Consider the following 22,327-nt stretch of genomic DNA (forward strand, 5'->3'; position numbering starts at 1 on the left):
CGGTAACGCTGGAGAGGAGGCGACTGCAGACCTCTACGTGAGCTCTATCACACCAGCGTCCCGCCGACTGCGCAGGCGCCGGCCCGGCCTCCCTCCCGCCCACAGCCCGGCCACGCCCGCACTCTCCACGAGCTGCTAGGGTCTGAGGCCGGAGGTGGGGCCGCAGGCGGCCTGGGATGTAACGCGCCTGCGCACGGGCCTTGCCACGCCGCCGTCACCGTGGTTACCTCGGACTTGCCCAGTTTTGTTTCACCCGATTATTTAGCGCCTTAATTTCAGGATCAGCCTCAGATCTGAACCGTGAAGTCACCAGCAAGGAGGTATCTTAAATATGAGGCGTAGAGCATCGTCATGGTAGCGAGAAAATAAAGCATAAAGCTTACGGTGGAAAATAATACAGTGCATCTTTGGTATCTAGCCGTCGTGGCCCTGAGGCGTTTTGCTACACTATCCTCCTCTCACCTCTACTCGGTGCAATCTCCATCGCCCACCTTTATACTTTATCAGTAGAAATCAGTAGATAACAGACTCTGAGTACCAGATGCAGATTGTCTGGGTTCAGTTCCTGGCTCAGTCCCATACAACGCTGGGCATTAACCTCTCTGAATCTCAGCTTCCTCATCTGTAAAATAGTAATAAGGGTAGATAACCTCATAGGATTATTATGAATTAAATGGTAACATATATAAAGCACTTAGCACAAGTCTAACACACAGAAAGGACTTGGTAAATACTAGATTGTAGTTTGTAGCATATAAGACTCCCTATGTTGTTTTTGGTCTTAGTCTAACATTTGCTTTGGTCATTATATTCCTAAAAGAAAAAAACCTTACTATCAGGAAGCATACAATGAAAGAGGTCATCTTTCCCTTGTCAGAGAAAGGGCTTCTCTAAGACTTACTGTTTATTAAGAATTGTTTCTAAAGTTTTCCATGTATACTAAAAAGCATGATAATTAATAATTAACATTTGACTCTTATCTAGGAGAGAGTTTGATTATATTGACAGAAATAGAGTACTTTGGGAGCCCTGGGACATCAGAAAGTAGATACAATAGTCCCCTCTTTTCTGGGATTTAGCTTTCTGCAGTTTCAATTATCTGTGGTGTGGGGGCAGCTGTGTTAGGCAGGGGTCCCCAAACTTTTTACACAGGGGGCCAGTTTACTGTCCCTCAGACCGTTGGAGGGCCGGACTATAAAAAAAAAACTATGAACAAATCCCCATGCACACTGCACATATCTTATTTTAAAGTAAAAAAACAAAACGGGAACAAATACAGTATTTAAAATAAATAACAAGTAAATTTAAATCAACAAACTGACCAGTATTTCGATGGGAACTATGGTCCTGCTTTTGGCTAATGAGATGGTCAATGTCCAGATCCATATTTGTCACTGCTAGCCCTAACAAGTGATAGGACGCGCTTCCGGAGCTGTGACACATACGTCCCACGTAACCGGAAGTAGTACTGTACGTGAGCGACACCGTACTTTACTCCTCTCACTGACCACCAATGAAAGAGGTGCCCCTTCCAGAAGTGTGGCGGGCCGGATAAATGGTCTCAGGGGGCCGCATGTGGCCCGCGGGCCGTAGTTTGGGGACCCCTGGTGTTAGGCTTGCTCATATGGTTACCAGCTGCAAGCACTTGACCTGATTGGTACATGAGTGCATGGCTGCACCACGTGTGTATGGCCTATGTAAGGCTATATGGGTGCTTGCTGCACGAGAGAGAGAGAGAGAGATTGAGATTGGGAATTGTGGATGCCCAGATTGCCTGTCTGCCACTGTGAGGGGCCATTTTGTGGTTTGGTTGCCTAAGAGGAAGTTTCCTCTGCCTGTGTATTTGTCTGCCATTGTGAAACTTGATTAAATGGAAGGCCCAACCCTTTCTGGCTCCGCAGTTTTTCTTCCGTCTGCCTGAATCCAATGTAGACCTGCCTGGCATGACGACGGCTACCGGCATTGCATGTGGTCAGTTGTGGTCTGAAAATATTAAATGGAGAATTCCAAAAATAAACAATTCAATAAACAATTCATAAGTTTTAAATTGCACACCTCTGGGTACCGTGATGGAATCTTGAGCCATCCTGTTCCACCCTGCCCCAGTCATGAAACATCCCTTTGTCCAGTTTACCCACAAAGGTTACCCTCCCTACCCATTAGTCACTTAGTAGCCCTCTGGGTTATCAGATCTCCTGACACAGTATCACAGTGCTTGTTTTATTCAAGGAACCTTTTTTTTTTTTTTTTTTTACTTAATGTCCCCAAAGCACAAGAGTAGTGAGGCTGTCAATCTGGATATACCAAAGAGAAGCTGCAAAGTACTTCCCTTAAGTGACCAGGTAAAAGTTCTCAACAAGGAAAGAAAAATAATTGCATTTTGAGGTTGCCAAGAGTTTATCTGTGGAATTACAAAAAAGGGAAAAGAAATTTATGCTAGTTTTGCTGTTCCACCTCAAACTGCAAAAGTTATGGCCATAGTGTGTGACAAGTGCTTAGGTCAATGAAAAGACATTAAATTTGTGTGTGGAATACATAAACAGAAAGCCTTATAAGCAAATGATGGGAACATGTTGCACCAGAAAGCAGTGAACCTCAGCAAAGAAGCCCCTGAAATGAGTGACCATGTTAACATAACTTTTATCACAGTATATTATTGTAGTTGTTCTGTCTTATTATTAGTTATTGTTAATATCTTACTATGCCTAATTTATAACTTGAACTTTATCATAGGTATTTTTGTATTGGAAAAACTTAGTACATATAGGGTTTCACACTATCTGCGGTTTCAGGCATCCACAGGAGATTTTGGAATGTGCCTCAATGGACAAAGGGGCCTACTGAATAGTGATGTCTAAATCAGCTATTCTTTTTTTTTTTTTCTTTTTGTATTTTTCTGAAGTTGGAAATGGGGAGGCAGTCAGACAGACTCCTGCATGCGCCCAACCGGGATCCACCCGGCACGCCCACCAGGGGGCAATGCTCTGCCCATCTGGGGCGTTGCTCTGTTGCAACCGGAGCCATTCTAGTGCCTGAGGCAGAGGCCATAGAGCCACCCCCAGCGCCTGGGCCAACTTTGCTCCAATGGAGCCTTGGCTGCGGGAGGGGAAGAGAGAGACAGAGAGGAAGGAGAGGGGGAGGGGTGGAGAAGCAGATGGGTGCTTCTCCTGTGTGCCCTGGCCGGGAATCAAACCCGGGTCCCCCGCACGCCAGGCTGATGCTCTACCGCTGAGCCAACCGGCCAGGGCCTAAATCAGCTATTCTTAAAGCATGGTCAGGAGGCCCCAGAGTCAAAAATTATTTCATACTAAGACTTTATTTGCCTTGTGTAAAGCTGGTGGCCAAGGCCAGGCAGGTTCACATTGGATTCAGGCAGATGGTAAAGAAACTGCAGAGCCAGAAAGTGTTGGGTCATACCCTTTTATTGGAGGCTCACAAAGGCAGGCAAGCAAATAAGAAAAGGGAAAGAGCTAATAAACAAATGAAAATCTGTTATTCGCGGTAAGGGCAAGGGAGCAAGGAAAACCGCACCTCAGGGTGAGGTGGTGAGAGCGATCTGGGAGAATTGCCCCCCAGAGGAAGCACCCATAGCCTTACATAGGCTATGCGCCTGTGCCTCTGCCAAGTGCTCACGCACTAATCAAGCAAAGCACTTGCAGCTGGTAACCCCCGAGCAAGCCTGACACGGCTGCCCCACAACTTTTTCTCTGTAGTGAAAGCAGAAGGGGTTTTCCAGAGAGAACGTGTTCTGTGGGACAGCTCAGACACAGAAGCACATACGAGAGTTAAGCCAGGCATTAAAGAGGTTTGCAGAAATGGAAAATAATGCCACTCATCTTACTAAATTCTTTTTGCTTTGGAAAATAGTGTTATTTTTTCATTTAAAAATGTTATTTACCTGGCCTTTGGTGGTGCAGTAGATAGAGCGCCACCCTGGAACGCTGAAGTCGCCGGTTCAAAACTCTGGGCTAACTGGGTCAAGGCACATATGACATGCAAGCAATGAGCAGCTAAAGTAAAGCAACTATGAGTCAATACTTCTTGCTTCACCCCTCTCTGTAAAATCAATAAATAAAATCTTTAAATAATAATAATAAAATGTGGATAGTGGAGGAGAAGCAAAATTGAAGCAGTGGGGAGCCTTAAGCTAACCTATGTGAAATTCTTCCTATTATTGGATGTATAAAATTTTTAATTAAAGATTTAGTACTTATCAATGCTTAGTCAATAAAAGGAAATTTTTCATCAGAATTTAATGATATCTACAACAAACTAGAGTGTCATTATCTTAAAGAAAACTGATGTGCCCTTAACCTTTTTAAGTTATATAGTACATAGCCTTATTTGAGATTTTCCCAAATATGACAACAATCCTAAAAAATTACTTGATGTTATCAATAATGAGTTGTAAAGCTGGAAGAAACTTCTAGTCTATCCCTATTAATATAATTTGGTTGCCCAAAAAGAACATTTCATATCAAATCTACATATGACTACTCAACCTGATCATCCCTGCTTGGTTACAGTGAAGATGAGAGGTACTGTGGGGAGTAGAGAAAGCATGATATGACACCCCTCTGAATAGTCAAACATCAGAGCTGCTCTAGCTTTAGTACTATCAACCTCCAGTAAATCTCTTCTTCTTGCGTCCGAAAAAGTTGAACATGTTCATCAATGAGTGAATGTTTTGTCTTGAATAAGGTATTGAACATCCTATATTTTTAAGGAAAAAAAGCTATTATGTAGTTATCGTAACAACTAAGGAGCAGAAGCTATTTTATTTTTTCTTATTTTCCAAGTGAGAGGAGAGGAGATAGAGAGACACACTCCTGCATGCACCCTGACCGAGATCCACCTGGCATCCCCAATCTGGGCCAACACTCTGCCCATTTGGGGCCATGCTTGCAACCGAGCTATTTTTAGCACCTGAGGTAGAGGCTCCATGGAGCCATCCTCAGTGCCCGGGGCTGATGCACTCGAAGCAATCAAGCAATGGCTGTAGAAGACGGAGAGACAGAAAGAGAGAGAGAGAGAGAGAGAGAGAGAAAAGGGCAAGGGGGAGGGGTGGAGAAGAAGACGGTTGCTTCTTCTGTGTACCCTGACTGGAAATTGAACCCGGGACATCCACATGCCAGGCCACACCAGGCTAATGCTCTACTGAGCCAATGGGCTAGGGCAGAAGCAGAAGTGATTTTAAATTTAATAGATCAATGGCTACTCAACTTTGTAAACAAGCCTCTAAAAAAACAGACAACTAGCCTCCCACTTTTTAAAGTTACCCAAAGAGCAAAAGCCTTACTCGAGTGAATACATGTCTAAAAAGTAGTCAATTGCCAACACTCTCTACCAAAGTAATCATCCTTCAACTGAGTTAACTCATTCCCGCCTTTGAAAGTCAGCCAACCTCTCACCTCCACCTTTTACAAAATACTATATAAAATCCACAGAGATTATATCTAACAAACATAGTGCTTCTACACCTAGAAAATAATAAAAATAACTTTTTATTTTACATTTTGTTTGTTTTTTCTTTTAAATATTTTTTTAAGATTTTATTTATTCATTATAGAGAGGAGAGAGAGAGAAAGAGAGAGAGAGAAGGGGGAGGAGCAGGAAGCATCAACTCCCATATGTGCCTTGACCAGGCAAGCCCTGGGTTTTGAACCGGCAACCTCACTGTTTCCAGGTTGACGCTTTATCCACTGCGCCACCACAGGTCAGGCTATTTTACATTTTGAATGATGGTTTCTTTCCTTGACATTGAGCATCTGTGTGATTAACAAAAAGGGAAGCCAACCCAAATAGAAGACTGTTATTGAAGTGCTTTTAACCAAATTGCATTCACACATATGAAACAGTTAAAAATCACTTGAGAGAGTGAATAAGTACTGAATTGAGAGTATTATAAAATACTACATACCTTTACTTGAGAGGGGAATGAACTTGATTTTGATGAAATAGCTAATAGTGGAGAGATTGTTTTGCTGGGGATTAAAATGATGAAAACGATATTTTAGAAATATTACGCTATTAGAATTAGAAGAGAAAGAAAGTAGAGTCTAGGTTAGTAATCCAAGATTCATTGAATGAATATCTATGGACTCCTACCTACTGCATCTGAGACACTGCCAATTGGACTGTGGAAGATCAAACTTTAATTAGTTTCTGTTTTTAAGGCGTTTATAATCTTTTTGGATAGAGTTAAAACCTGCACTTGTGGCAATGGGAATTCATTCTTCCAATATATATTTGCATGCCTATATGAGCCAGACTATGCTAAGTGCTGGGTATATGATTCCTGCTGTTACAGAATTTAGAATCCTTTGAAGAAAACCAACAATACACTAAATAAGTAAGTTATTAAATTAAAAATAAATAAATATTGATGAGTGTAATAAAAATCACAAAATGCTATGGAAAAGAATAATAGGAAGAACATAATAGAGAAAGTGTCACTAAAGAAGTGACAGGTGGCCTGACCAGGCGGTGGCGCAGTGAATAGAGTGACGGATTGGGATGCAGAGGACCCAGGTTTGAGACCCCGAGGTCGCCAGCTTGAGCGCGGGCTCATCTGGTTTGAGCAAAAGCCCACCAGCTTGAACCCAAGGTCACTGGCTCCAGTAAGGGATTACTCAGTCTGCGGTCAAGGCACATATGAGAAAGCAATCAATGAACAACTAAGGTGTTGCAACGCGCAATGAAAAACTAATGATTGATGCTTCTCATCTCTCTGTTCCTGTCTGTCTGTCCCTGTCTATCCCTCTCTCTGACTCACTCTCTGTCTCTGTAAAAAATAAAAAATAAAAAAAAATAAATAAAAGAAGTGACAGATGGACTGAGTCTAGAGTTATCCAGATGAAATGTGTGAATAAGAGGATTTAAAAGAGAATAGCATGCCTGACCAGGTGGTGGTGCAGTTGATAGAGCGTAGGACTGGGATGCGGAAGACCCGGGTTCAAGACCCCGAGGTTGCCAGCTTGAGCGCAGGCTCATCTGGCTTGAGCAAAAAAAAAGCTCAACAGCTTGGACCCAAGGTCCCTGGCTTGAGCAAGGGGTTATTCGGTCTGCTGAAGGCCCCTGGTCAAGGCACATATGAGAAAGCAATCAATAAACAACTAAGGTGTTGTAACAAAAAACTGATGATTGATGCTTCTCATCTCTCTCTCCGTTTCTGTCTGTCCCTATCTATTCCTCTGACTCTCTCTCTGTCCCTTTAAAAAAAAAAACAACAACAACAAAAAAGACAATCGCATGTGTGAGGACTGTGTGGCAGGAAAAAGCCTGGTGCATTGGAGAAGCTGAAAGAAATTCAGTGTAGCCTGACCAGGTAGTGGCGCAGTGGAAAAAGCGTCGGACTGGGATGCAGAGGACCCAGGTTTGAGACCCCAAGGTCGCCAGCTTGAGCACGGGCTCATCTGGTTTGAGCAAAAGCCCACCAGCTTGGACCCAAGGTTGCTGGCTCCAGCAAGGGGCTACTCAGTCTGCTGAAGGCCCGCGGTCAGGGCACATATGAGAAAGCAATCAATGAACAACTAAGGTGTTGCAATGCGCAATGAAAACCTAATGATTGATGCTTCTCATCTCTCTCCATTCCTGTCTGTCTATCCCTGTCTCTGACTCACTCTCTGTCTCTGTAAAAAAAAAAAAAAAAAATTCAGTGTGAATATAATACAGTAAGCCAAGGAGCACATGGTATAATAGGTATGCAAAAGGTTAGATTGTGCAGGGCCTGTTTAGAGCTGTGACAAGTACATTGGGAAGGCACTGATGTATTTTAAGCAGTTGAGTAACGTTATGTAATTTATCTTTAACAAAAGAAAAATGCAATGTAAGACTATGGATTTTCCTATGAATGACATGTCACTGGATGTAGGAATGGACCTTGGGACTAGGAATGATAGGGAGTCTTAATCATGAGTAGGGACATGAAGGTCAAGAAATGAGGGATTCTAGAATATAGCTGAAACTTGAAACCATTTCAGTCATTAACATCTGTCAATATGGCATTCAGGAAAATGGCTGCAAATAGGGTAGCCAGACTGCCTACATCACGTGGCCTCAATAGGGATGCTCAGAGAATAACGGCCTCTCAAAGATGGCCACATCCTAATTCCTAAAACCTGTGAATATATTACCTTACATGGCAAAAGAATTCTGCAGGTGTAATTAAATTAAGGAACTTTATCTGGGGAGAGTAGCCTGGATTATCCAGGTGGGACCAATTTGGTTGGGTGAGAACTTTAAAGCTGAGAAACTATCCGGGCTACAGTCAGAGAAAGACAAGTGAGGAGGAAAGCAAAGTCAGATATTTGCTACATTGCTGATTTGCTGCATAGTGAGAGGGGACCATGCACCAAGGAATGTGGAGGCCTCTAGAAAGTGGAGAAGGCCAAGAAACAGACTCACCGGCCTGACCTGTGGTTGTGCAGTGGATAAAGCGTTGACCTGGAAATACTGAGGTCGCCGGTTCGAAACCCTGGGCTTGCCTGGTCAAGGCACATATGGGAGTTGATGCTTCCAGCTCCTCCCCCCTTCTCTCTCTCTGTCTCTCTCTCCTCTCTCTCCCTCTCTGTCTCTCTCTCCTCTCTAAAAATGAATAAATAAAATAAAAATTATTTAAAAAAAAAAAAAAGAAACAGACTCACCTCTAGGACCTCCAGAAAGGAATGCAACCCTGCCAATACTTTTGATTTTAGCTTAGTGAGACCCATGTCAGAGTTCTGAGCTGTAAGACAGTAAGTCTGGGTTGTTTAAGCCAAGTTTGTGGTAATCTGTCACAGCAGCAGTAAGAAAGTAATACCCTCACTTGTGTGACCAGGATTGAAACAATGACTGAAGACAATGACATTTCTCAAGGATCTGAGTAAGTTTCCTAATGTTCTCTACTAGAGGTGAATGTAGTAATTAGGACTGACCCCTGACACCAGATAAGCATTCTTGAGATCCTGGGAATTATCTGAGGAAGAGGACTCTAGAAAGGAGGAAAGGCCTCTCAATAAGCAGGACAGAAGCATTAAGGCATTTGATTTTCATGTTAAAAACATAAGACCTCTGATTGTACCCTCAAGCTCATAAAGCAGGACATACTAGTTACATAAAAATTGTGTCATGGTCTCTAGCTTGAAAAACTGGCAGAATAGTGGTGTCAACAACCAAAATAAGAAAGTTGAGCTCTAGCTAGATAGCTAGTCTGGTTAGAGCATCATCTCAAAGCACAGTGGTTGCTGCTTTGATCCTGGTCAGGGCACATACAGGAACAAATTGATATTTCTGTCTCTCTCCCTCCCCTTCTTTCCTCTCTCTCTAAAATCAAGCAATAAAAAATTTTAAATATTTATAAAAAAAAGGAAATTGAGAAAGTGAGCCAAAATTAGAAGGTGGAGATTTTGAATCTTATTGGATTTGAAATGACAGGGCCATCATAGGCTTCAAATTTACTCGGACAATCAATAGTCAGTTTGTTGATATTAAGCAGATTTCCATATTCCAGATATAAAGGCTAAAATTCTGACTATTTACAGTTCTAATTTAAAATTAATCCATGATTTCTTTGGATTTCTTTCTGCTCAACTTGAATCAACCACCATTAACTACTTGTGTCTTTCTGTTGTTAGTTGGTAGGGAAGGCTACTTCTGTAGTATTCAGTAGTGTTGTTCATCAAATATTTCTAGAGATCTTCTCTTCCAAGACAGAAAGGTCTGCTCTTCTCCACCTTCTTTGAAATTAGTTGTGGCCAACTAAATTGCTTTGGCCAATAAAAGTGACATATTTGAAAATCAAAATATGTTTCACCACATTCCCTTCCTTCCCACTGTTGTGGTTACCATAAAAGCCTCTATCAAGATGAAGCCTTCACCAGTCCAGGTCTCTGAATTCCTACAATGAATAGAGCCCCAAACTCTCCATTGCCTTGACTGTCTCCATTGGATATGCAGCCTGACTAAAAAATAAACTTCTGTTATTCTGACTCATTAAGAATTGTTTATAACTACAGCATTTAGTCTATAATAACCTATATACTGACTAAATAAAAACAATCAGACTTTTCCTTTGTAAAACTTATTACCAGAATTGTACCTATTGATTATACTTTGTACCTGGAATGGCCTCTGTGGGCTACTTAACTAGTAGTCATTCCCTGCTTCCCCAATCTTATTAAGACTTTCCAAATTGCCCAGCCTTTCAATTTAGGTGTGACTTCTACCTCTGCTTAGGGTGTAGAAAACTGTGAAGAATTTGCTCCCACTGTTAAAATGAGAAAAAAGCCAGATAATCTACAAAATCATAAACTCTCTTGAGCATATCGGACACCTGAGCACAGGCAGATTTAACGGTGGGCGCACCAGGCATGTGCCCTAGGCCCCAACTTCTGAAAGGCCTCTCAAAACCCCAACTTTACACTTTTTTCTAATGTAAGAGGCCCAATATTTTCTTGTGTCTGGGGCCTCAACCGACCTTAATCCGCCTCTGCAACTGAGGTTGAATGACAAGTAACCTGAGTTCTAAGAAGAAATAGAACACACAGTTTAGATTATTAGCAGAGTAAGAAAAATCAGTAAAAATTTTAGCAAATTGTTAAAGGCCATTGTAGGTAGCATGTCAGTTGGGAACCAAAACACAAGGAGAGATTGTACTCATAAATTCTTCCCACAAGCTTTCTTTCATCTGGTGCTCAGATGAAAGATTAGGGGCAGAACAGGAGACCATAAAGAATCCCTCAGTGCTGACCTGTGGTGGTGCAGTGGATTAAGCATCGACCTGGAAATGCTGAGGTTGCTGGTTCGAAACCCTGGGCTTGCCTGGTCAAGGCACATATGGGAGTTGATGCTTCCAGCTCCTCCCCCCTTCTTTCTCTCTGTCTCTCCTCTCCCTCTGTCTCTCCCTCTCCTGTCTAAAATGAATAAATAAATAAAAAATAAAGAAGAATCCCTCAGTGGTGCAGACATAAAGGAGATAATTCTCAGCTGCTAGGAGTTGGACATAAAGCCTCTCCCCACTCTTTTTCCTCACTCTTCTACCCTATAAAGCAAAGCCCTAGGCCTCTGGAGAAGGGGAGGCAAACTGTCTGACCCCAGGGCAGAGGTAAAGATCTCTTATAGATGGGGTAAATGTAGAGGAAAAGGCTTCTTCTATCCTTGTGAAAGACGCAGGATACGCTCTTGGACTCCGGATCCTATACTGATAGCAAGCTGAAGTCCACTATTGCCTACGGAGGAGTAGGAAATTTTTGCCCAAGACACACCATAGATAAAAAGCTGAGTTGGGTGCTACCAGGAGAAGAAACTGAAGAAGGGCCTGACTAAGATTGGGACTAGTCCAAGACAACAGAGAATCCCCATCTGTGGGGCAGCTGTGTTAGGCTTGCTCACGGGTTTACCGGCTGCAAGCACTTGCTCAATTAGTGCGTGAGCATGTGGCAGAGGCACGTCTGCATAGCCTACATAAGGCTATGGGTGTTTGCGCTCAAGAGAGATGGGGGATTGTGGATTGTGGATTGCCTGTCCGCCATTGTGAGGGGCCATTCTTGCTGTTCATGTGCCGAAGAAGAGGTTTCCCCTGCCTGTGGGCTTATCCACCATTGTGAGATTTTATTAGAATGGCCCTAACGCTTTCTGACTCTGCAGTTTCTTTACTGTCTGCCCAAATCCAGTGTGAACTTGCCTGGCCTCGGCCACTGACATTACACAGGGGAAACCGCCCCTCAGGCAAAGAAACAGCAAAATGGCCACTCACAGTGGCGGGCAGGCAATCGGGCATCCACAATCCCCTTGAGATCAAGCACCCACAGACTTAAATAGGCCATACATACCGTGGGGCTGCCACATGCTCATGCACTAGTCAGGCAAAGGGCTTGTAGCCAGTAAACCAGCAAGCAAGCCTAACACAGTTGCCCCAAAACAGGCATGAGCAAATGGAGAATTTCAGTAGAGAGACGAAAATTATAAGAGTCAAATGAAAATACTAGGGGAAAAAAAATCCCATGATATTCAGAGGTAAATAATCCTTTTGATGGACTCACTGGTATACTCAACACAGTTAAGAAAAGAAGATAAAGTCATCTAAACTGATATACAAAAATAAAAAAAAGTGAAAAACAAATAGAACATCCCAAAACGGTGGGGTCAAACAATCCTATATATGTGTAGTTGGAATTCCAGAAGAAGAGAAACTGGAGTTTCAAAAATATTTGCAAGTAAGAGACTTCAACAGCCATGGTTCCCAACATGCCATTGTCCAAACCGGGCCCAGAGAGTCCTAAAGGCATCCAGGCTGTGCTGCTGGGACCACCTGAGGCAAGCAAGGGTACCCAGGCACCTACATTGGCCAAAAACACCTGTTTCTGCCATCTGACTACTGGGGACATGCTGAGGGCCACCGTGGCTTCTGGTTCAGAGATGGAAAAAATGCTGAAGACAATTATGGATGCTGGGAAAATGGGGATTGTGAAATGGTAGTGGAGTTCATTGAGAAGAAGCTGGACACCCCTCCATGCAAAAAAATGGTTTTCTTCTAGATGGCTTCCCTAGGGCTGTGAGGCAAGCAGAAATGCTCGATGACCTCATGGAAAAGAGGAAAGAGAAACATGATTCTGTGACTGAATTCTGCATCCCAGACTCTCTGCTGATCTGAGAGTCAAAGGTAGGCTGATTCACCCCGAGTGGCTGTTCCTACCACAAGGAGTCCAACCCCCCCAAAAGAGCCCATGGATGATGACATCACTGGGGAGCACTTGGTCTGCCAATCAGATGATAATAAGAAGGCCTTAAAAATCCACCTGGAGGCCGACCACACTCAGACCACTGCATTGGTGGAGCACAGCAGAAAACGGGGATCCACTCCACCATTGGTGTAGCCCAGACTCCTCATGCTGGGTTTGCAGACTTCCTAGCAGTCTTCTCCAAAGCCACATCCTAGTAACAGAAAGCCAGGTGGCATTCCACCACTGTTCATTACCCTGTGATCCCTGCTCTTCAATGCTGGGCAGACGGGAGAGGTGGTCAGGAAAAGGATGAGAGTGAAGAGTGGTGAGAGACTCAAGAAAAATATTGAAAGAGGAACAGTGTTGTAGTGATTGATGCTTTTTCTTTTACATAGGGTAGGAGTCTTAAAAATTAATATTTAAAAAACTGATTGGAAGGTTTAAGTAGAAATAGGAAGGAACAATTGGAGGGTTTAAGTAGAAATAGGAAGGAACAATTTTGTAAGAAATCAGTTTTCATTTGCTCTGGACTCTTGACAATATTTTTTAAAGCCAGTGCCCTGAGTCCTCAGCTTTTATCTCAGAACCTCATGGGTTGCCAGCCCAGGAATACAGGGAATCTAATTGTTGTCCTCTCTGTGCTATTGTTTGGGACAGTGAGAGTTTGACTACTGACCCTGGTTCCCCACATCATGAGATCAAAAATTCATCTCGGCCCTGGCCGGTTGGCTCAGCGGTAGAGCGTCGGCCTGGCGTGTGGGGGTTCGATTCCCGGCCAGGGCACATAGGAGAAGCACCCATTTGCTTCTCCACCCCCCCTTCCTCTCTGTCTCTCTCTTCCCCTCCCGCAGCCAAGGTTCCATTGGAGCAAAGATGGCCCAGGCGCTGGGGATGGCTCCTTGGCCTCTGCCCCAGGCGCTAGAGTGGCTCTGGTCGCGGCAGAGCGACGCCCCGGAGGGGCAGAGCATCGCCCCCTGGTGGGCAGAGCGTCGCCCCTGGTGGGCGTGCCAGGTGGATCCCGGTCAGGCGCATGCGGGAGTCTGTCTGACTGTCTCTCCCCGTTTCCAGCTTCAGAAAAAAATAAATAAATTCATCTCGACATTTTTAAAAAAGATATGGGTTATGTTCACGGGGGCTGTGGCTCAGCAAATCAAGTTTACAGGAGTCAGAGGGAAGGTGGGGAAAGCCGGTCTCACTCCCTTCCTTACTTACCACTGACTTACCTGTCCACCTGCTTTCATGGGTAAGTGCTCAGCAATCATCCAGTATGTACCATAATCCTGCACTCTTGCCTTCTTTCATTCATGATATGTGAATAGATGCTTTAAATAAATGAGAAAGTGTCCTAAGTGACATCATCCAAAGATTAACCTTCCTATCCTCAAATCTGTGTCTGGGATCACTCGACAGCACTGTGGTATATTTTCAGTGAAGTGCCTTTCTTTTTTTTTTTTTTTTTTTTTTGTATTTTTCTGAAGCTGGAAACGGGGTGGCAGTCAGACTCCCGCATGCACCCAACCGGGATCCACCCGGCACGCCCACCAGGGGGCGATGCTCTGCCCATCCGGGGCGTCGCTCTGTTGCAACCAGAGCTATTCTAGCGCCTGAGGCAGAGGCCATGGAGCCATCCTCAGTGCCCGGGCCATCTTTGCTCCAATGGAGCCTCCACTGCAGGAGGGGAAGAGACAGAGAGGAAGGAGAGGAGGAGGGGTGGAGAAGCAGATGGGCGCTTCTCCTGTGTGCCCTGGCCGGGAATCGAACCCGGGACTTCCACACGCCAGGCCGACGCTCTACCACTGAGCCAACCGGCCAGGGCCGAGGTGCCTTTCTTAACTGACCAAATGCTGCCTTGTTTGGCCCCTAAATCAATAGAGTTTGTAATATATATATAATATATATAAAAATTATGTATATATTATATAATATATATGTATTATTTGCAATATAATATATAAAATATATAAGTATATATTATATTATATATTATATATAATTTATATTTAAATTACTAATTATATAAAATTATTATACGGTTTATAAATTATATATACTTTATAAATTATATTATTATAAATTTATTATATATAAATTATATATATATATATTTGTAGAGATAATGAGATAACATTCCAAAAAATAAAAATACACCAGCCCTGGCCAAATAGCTCTGTTGGTTAGAACATCATCCTAGAGCAAAAAAGTTGCTGGTTTGATCCCCTATCAGGGCACATACAGGAACAACTTGATGTTCTCATCTCTCTCTTTCCTCTCTAGCTAATATCAATCAATAATTTTTTTTAAGATTTAATTTATTGCCCTGGCTGGTTGGCTCAGCGGTAGAGCGTTGGCCTGGCGTGCGGGGGACCCGGGTTCGATTCCCGGCCAGGGCACATAGGAGAAGCGCCCATTTGCTTCTCCACCCCCCCCTTCCTCTCTGTCTCTCTCTTCCCCTCCCGCAGCCAAGGCTCCATTGGAGCAAAGATGGCCTGGGCGCTGGGGATGGCTCCTTGGCCTCTGCCCCAGGCGCTAGAGTGGCTCTGGTCGCCGCAGAGCGACGCCCCGGAGGGGCAGAGCATCGCCCCCTGGTGGGCAGAGCATCGCCCCTGGTGGGCGTGCCGGGTGGATCCTGGTCGGGTGCATGCAGGAGTCTGTCTGACTGTCCCCGTTTCCAGCTTCAGAAAAATACAAAAAAAAAACCAAAAAAAAATTTAATTTATTGATTCTGAGAGAGAGAGAGAGAGAAAGGGAGTGGGGAGGAAGAGCAGGAAACACCAACTCGTAATTGCTTCTCACATGTGTCTTGACCAAGCAAGCTGGGGGCCTCAAACTGGCAACCTCAGCATTCCAGGTCAACGCTTTATCTACTGCGCCACTGCAGGTCAGGCAATAAATAAAATTTTTTTCAAAAATAAAACTACGTCAGCCCTGGCCATTTGGTTCAGTAGATAGAGCATCAGTCTGGTGTATGGATGTCCAAGGTTCAATCCCTAATCAGGGCACACATGAGAAGGAATTCTCTGCTTCTCTCCCTATCCCTCTCCCCCTTCTCTCCTTCTTACCCTCCTGCAGCCAGTGGTTTGACTGACTTGAGTGTCGGGCTGGGCACTGAGGATATCTTGGTTGGTCCAAGCATATTTATTTTTATTTTTTTTTACAGAAGACAGAGAGTGAGTCAGAGAGGGATAGGTAGGGACAGACAGACAGGAACGGAGAGAGATGAGAAGCATCAATCATTAGTTTTTCACTGCACGTTGCAACACCTTAGTTGTTCATTGATTGCTTTCTCATATGTGCCTTGACTATGGGCCTTCAGCAGACCGAGGAACCCCTTGCTGGAGCCAGTGACCTTGGGTTCAAGCTGGTGGGATTTTGCTCAAACGAGATGAGCCCGCACTCAAGCTAGCGACCTTGGGGTCCCAAACCTGGGTCCTCTGCATCCCAGTCCGATGCTCTATCCACTGCACCACCGCCTGGTCAGGCAATAGCTTGGTTGTTTTGAGCATCCACTCTAGGGGGTGGCCAGGTGGATCCCAGTCAGGGTACATGTGAGATCTGTCTCACTATCTCTCCTCCTCAAAAAAAATTAATTAAAAAATAAAAAATACATTGAACTGCAGATTCAAGAAATTTACTTGAATTTACTAACATTCATTCATATCATTAATGGGATAACCTGTCTTGCCACAATGCTTGGCTTAGGGATGGGCACTTAACCTGGTCTCAAATAGTTAATGACATTTTTTTTTTACCTTAGGAATTGTTTGGTTAGGGGCTCAGAAAGTGAGATTATAGCCTAAATTGACCCAAATAAAGTGGAGACCCATACTTGTGTTTCATGCCTGAGGGTAGACACAGTCTCTGGATAAGAACAAGAAAATAAATAGCCCTAAGATCTTCTGGTAGACATTTTCCTACTATGATAGAAGCTAAGCCAACTTGAGGACAAAGCCAACTCATGAAATAGGTAAGAGCTGACAGAAAATGAGTAAAACCTTCATTCAATGGTATCTGAGGCCTTACCTCAGTGGTTCTCAAAGTGTGCCCCAGGGCACACCGTTGCACCCTAGATTTCCAGGTGTACCCTATGGTATTCCAGAGAAATATCTGCTTGTTGGGGACCAAAAAACCAACAGGGTTTTTGGAGTTTAGATTTTTGGAGGACAGAGGTGTGGGCAATTGGCTGTAAGCTGACAGTCTGCCCAATCCCCCACCTCACTTGCCTGATTAGGTTGCAAAAGGCTGTTAGGCTGTGGTGCTGGATTTTTTACACTACCCCCATGTTCCCCGGAAAGACTGGAGGCAAGTTTCTTCTATCCTTTGTTTGGTTAAAGTTAAGATGATATGTATGGTGGGGGTTTTCTGCACTCAACACAATTAAGAGTAAAAAGAGAAGAACTCTTCAATGTATTGACGAAGAAATGAGAGTTTGCCTTTCAAATGTATGTCCAAACATTGAAGAAATCACTAGGACACATCAGGCTCATGTTTCTCATAAACACAAGAATGAAAAAACTTAACGTATTCGCGCTAGGACCTGCCGAATTTACTAAATCTTACTAAGAATGTATGAATATATATAAAAAGAGAACTTTGTCGTTTTTTTATTTTTTAACCCCTCTTTTTTTTTTATGAATTCTAAAAAGCATAACTCAAAATATGTAACATAAAAATGATTTTTAGCCTGACCAGGCAGTGCTGCAGTGGATAGTGTCGGACTGGAATGCAGAGGACCCAGGTTCGAGACCCCGAGGTCGCCAGTTTGAGTATGGGGCTCATCTGGCTTGAGCAAAAAGTTCACCAGCTTGAACCCAAGGTCGCTGGCTCGAGAAAGGGCTTACTCAGTCTGCTGAAGGCCCGCGGTCAAGGCACATATGAGAAAGCAATCAATAGACAACCAAGGTGTCACAACGAAAAACTGATGATTGATGCTTCTCAACTCTCTCTGTTCTTGTCTGTCTGTCCCTATCTATCCCTCTGACTCTTTCTCTGTCCCTGTAAAAAAAAAAAATGATTTTTAATCAGAATAAATTTAATTTTGTCACATTTATTGTTTAATTACCATAAAAGCACCGCTTGGACTTTATATTTTTTCTTTAATATATGACTTAATTATTATAACATATTTCTCAGAAATTTGTATATAGTGCACCTACAATTATTTGTAGGATTTTAAATGTGCCCTGACTTCAGAAAGTGTGAGAACAACTCCTTACCTATACAGTTGGATGTTTTAGCTACACAAGTATTGGTCAAATAAGTTTCTAAATATGATATATATGTTTGCTCGCTTATTGTTTGCATTGGATGTGGGGGACAGGCTGTAAGCTGGCAAAGTCGTTATAGCCTAAGGCAGGGGTCCCCAAACTACGGCCCGCGGGCCACATGCGGCCCCCTGAGGCCATTTATCCGGCCCTCACCCCACTTCCGGAAGGGGCACCTCTTTCATTGGTGGTCAGTGAAGGGAGTATAGTTCCCATTGAAATACTGGTCAGTTTGTTGATTTAAATTTACTTGTTCTTTATTTTAAATATTGTATTTGTTCCCGTTTTGTTTTTTTTACTTTAAAATAAGATATGTGCAGTGTGCATAGGGATTTGCTCATAGTTTTTTTTATAGTCTGGCCCTCCAACGGTCTGAGGGACAGTGAACTGGCCCCCTGCGTGAAAAGTTTGGGGACCCCTGGCCTAAGGCTTAGTTTTATTTATTTATTTTTTTAATTTATTCATTTTAGAGAGGAGAGGGAGAGACAGAGAGAGAGAGAGAGGAGAGACAGAGAGAGATGAGGGGAGGAGCTGGAAGCATCAACTCCCATATGTGCCTTGACCAGGCAAGCCCAGGGTTTCGAACTGGCAACCTCAGCATTTCCAAGTGGACGCTTTATCCACTGCGCCACCACAGGTCAGGCCTAAGGCTTAGTTTTAAAACTAAGCTTTTCCCCACACCCTGACTGTTGCATGATGTGGGTGGTACACTCTCATGAGGAGTCCCATTATGCCTCAGATAAGTGACTTTGTATCAAAGATTTCCTTGTTTGTATATTGGATTAAAGGTTTTGATTTCTATACTATAAAGTGGTGTAGACTGGGAGCTTGCTCTCTCTTGGTTCCTGAGATTAGCATTAGAGAGGAGAGCAGAGAAAGGCCCTGTGGAGAGAGAGGAGAAGCAGCCAAGATGGCGGAATGCTGAAGGAGAAGCCAGTTTTTGCAGAGAGAAGGAGATGGGGAACAGAGGTGAATAAGTCTGGTGAGCTAGAAACCTTCGATTCTAGAAAACTCGGATAAGTCAGTGGCTTTGGGAGCTCTGAATGGAAAGGGAAGTGTTTTTCCACTTTGTGTATTTCTTGCCCGCCAGGTGCAAGCTAGGATTAAAGCAAATGGCCCACCAGTTCTTGGCTCCATTGTTTCATTACCATCTGTCCAAATCCTATGCGAACCTGCATGAGCCAGGCTGCTGTGATGGTGATTGTGGCTACTGGCTTTACAGCAAGCTAATAAATTCTTTTTTTTTTCTAATAAATTCTTTTACTGTTTGAGAACATTAAACTTGAGTTTTCTCAAATCTCAATTGCAAGTAAGCAAAGACATCCTAACTGTAGTCGTTCCCTAGTGCTAGTAGTAGAGGTCGTTTCAGAGGGGCTTCAACTCAGCCCTCAACTGTTTTCTTGTTGTGAAACAAATTTCTAGTTCCAAAAGGAGATGTGTTTTCAAAAAGTAAAACAATGTTGTCAGAAGAATGATATCTTTTGCCAAATAACTGTTGTAATAAGGAAGCCTATTTTAGTTATTCATTTATTTATCCATTCAAATATTCATTGAGCACCTACAATATGCCCGGCACTGTATCAGGTATTAGAAATATCTTCTTCTTTTTTTTTTTTACAGAGACAGAGAGAGAGTCAGAGACAGGGACAGATAGGGACAGACAGACAGGAATGGAGAGATGAGAAGCATCAATCATTAGTTTTTGTTGTGACACTGTTGGTCAAATAAGTTTTTAAATATGATATATATGTTTGCTTGCTTATAGTTTGTACTGGATGTCGGGGGACAGTCTGTAAGCAGGCAGGATTCTTATAGCCTACAGCTTGGTTTTAGGACTAAGCCTTTCCCACCCTTTTTGATGTGGGTTGGTACAATCCCATCATGCCTCAGATAAGTGACTTTGTATTAGAGACTTCCCTATTTTATATATTGGATTAAAGGTTTTGATTTCTGCACTATTAAGTGGGGCAGACTAGGAGCTTGTTCTCTCGGTTCCTGAGATTAGCATTAGAGAGGAGAGCAGAGAAAAGCCATATGGAGGAGAGGAGAGAGGCAGCCAAGATGGTGTAGTGCTAAAGGAGAGGCCAGTTAGTGCAGAGTTTGTGCAGAGAGAAGGAGATGGGGAACAAAGGAGAATGAGGCTGGTGAGGTAGACACCTTTGATTCTAGGAAACTCGAATAAGTCAGTAGCTTTGTGAACACTGAATGAGTGGGTTTTGGAGCCCAGTGTGTATTTTTAGTTGCCCACCAGGTGCAAGCTAGGATTAAAGATAATGGCCCACCAGCTCGTTGCTCCGTTGTTTCATTACTATGTGTCCAAATCTAATTTGAACCTGCATGGGCCAGGCAGCTGTGATGGTGGCTGTGGATACTGGCTTTACAGACACCTTAGTTGTTCATTGGTTGCTTTCTCAACTGTGCCCTGACCGGGAGGCTACAGCAGACTGAGCTACAGCAGACTGAGTGACCCCTTGCTGGAGTCAGCGACCTTGGGCTCCAGCTGGTGAGCTTTGCTCAAACCAGATGAGCCCACACTCAAGCTGGCAACCTCGGGGTCTCGAAACTGGGTCCTCCGCATCCCAGTCCGACACTCTACCCACTGCGCCACCACCTGGTCAGGCTTGAAATATCTTGATGAATAAGTCACAGTTATTTATTAATTTTGGTTGTGAACACGTGGTAAGGTACCAAATGATAGATACATGAATTTACCAGGAATTCCAACTGCCCTCTTGATGTTCCGCTTATCTGTCAGACCTCACCCTTACTGGACTATCGCCCCTGAGACAGGGGAATTCCAAGAAGCTGGCAAGCTGCCCCAAGGCAGAGCATTCCGAACATACCAGGACTTTTTTTTTCTTTTTTTGTATTTTTCCGAAGCCAGAAACGGGGAGGCAGTCAGACAGACTCCCGCATGCACCCGACTGGGATCCACCCGGCACGCCTACCAGGGGGCGATGCTCTGCCCATCCGGGGTGTTGCTCTGTTGTGACCAGAGCCATTCTAGCGCCTGAGGCAGAGGCCACAGAGTCATCCTCAGCACCCAGGCCAACTTTGCTCCAATGGAGCATTGGCTGCGAGAGGGGAAGAGAGCGACAGAGAGGAAGGAGAGGGGGAGGGATGGAGAAGCAGATGGGCGCTTCTCCTGTGTGCCCTGACCAGGAATTGAATCCGGGACTCCTGCACGCCAGGGAAATGCTCTACCACTGAACCAACCAGCCAGGGCCATACCAGGACTTTTGATTCAACACCCACATACTCGAAATTCTTCCTTGCCCTATAAAATTCACCCCTAATCTGTAACCGGTGCCCTTCTCCCCGGAGAAGTGCCTGGCAGGGTTCCTTTCTTCCTTTCAATAAAGCCTGTTACTCTGGTCTTTTCGGAATCCCATGGATTCCAACATTTGGTGCCGAAACCCGGGACAGGGTACTAACTGCCTGGACAATCCCTCTTTGCCATCCAAACTTACAACCAGGGAAGCAATGGGCAGTGGCAGCTCATCCCAGGCTTACTCACTGATTCTGTTTGGACGTGTAATTGTAGGTTGATTGGCCAGCAGTCTAACCCTGTCCTGAACCCCTGCGGATCAGAAGGGTAAGGAGATTTTGAGGGTTTTGCCATTTTTCTGTCCCAGAGACAGCACATTCCAAAAGTCTAAGCACTTAGCCAAATCCCTCCACATTCTCTTTGAGCTCCTTCTTAGGTGGTGACGACCCCTAAGCAGGACAACACCACATTTCCATGAGAGCTTTCTCCACTAATCTCCACATTGGGCTCTTCGGAGTCAAAGCCATCTGACCAAACCCCGTTGGGCTGTCTTCTACTCATTTTCTTTTGCAATACTTCCTGGCCTCAATATAAACTAGACAACGACTGGCCTCTGCCCCAGGCGCTAGAGTGGCTCTGGTCGCAACAGAGCGACGCCCCGGAGGGGCAGAGCATCGCCCCCTGGTGGGCAGAGCGTCGCCCCTGGTGGGCATGCCGGGTGGATCCTGGTCTGGCGCATGCGGGAGTCTGTCTGACTGTCTCTCCCCGTTTCCAGCTTCAGAAAAAAAAAATACAAAAAAATAAAAAATAAACTAGACAACGACGCCCACGGGCCTGAAAACGGGCATTTGATTACTATATCCTGAAAGAACTTGACAACTTTTGCCACCGGTTGGGGAGGGCATCAGAAATTCCTAACGTGCAGGCTTTCTTCTCCCTTTGCTCCTGTCCTTAATTTCTGTGCCACCTGTTCTACACACAGGCTGGGGTGTTTTTTTTTGTTGTTGTTGTTGTTTTCTTCACACAGGCCATTTTTAGCCAAAGAAATCTCACCTAAAGCCTCTGTTCCTAATTTTTCCTTCTCCACAGACTCCCAA

The 22,327-nt window shown here is 44.1% G+C and overlaps 1 pseudogene; it reads left to right on the forward strand.

The window, feature by feature from the left end:
• Positions 1-12,213: 12,213 nt before the first annotated feature.
• LOC136381209 (adenylate kinase 2, mitochondrial pseudogene) lies at positions 12,214-12,916 on the forward strand (annotated as a pseudogene).
• Positions 12,917-22,327: the final 9,411 nt, after the last annotated feature.

This window comes from Saccopteryx leptura, chromosome 9 (genome assembly GCF_036850995.1).
Source record: "Saccopteryx leptura isolate mSacLep1 chromosome 9, mSacLep1_pri_phased_curated, whole genome shotgun sequence".
Classification (NCBI taxonomy): domain Eukaryota; kingdom Metazoa; phylum Chordata; class Mammalia; order Chiroptera; family Emballonuridae; genus Saccopteryx; species Saccopteryx leptura.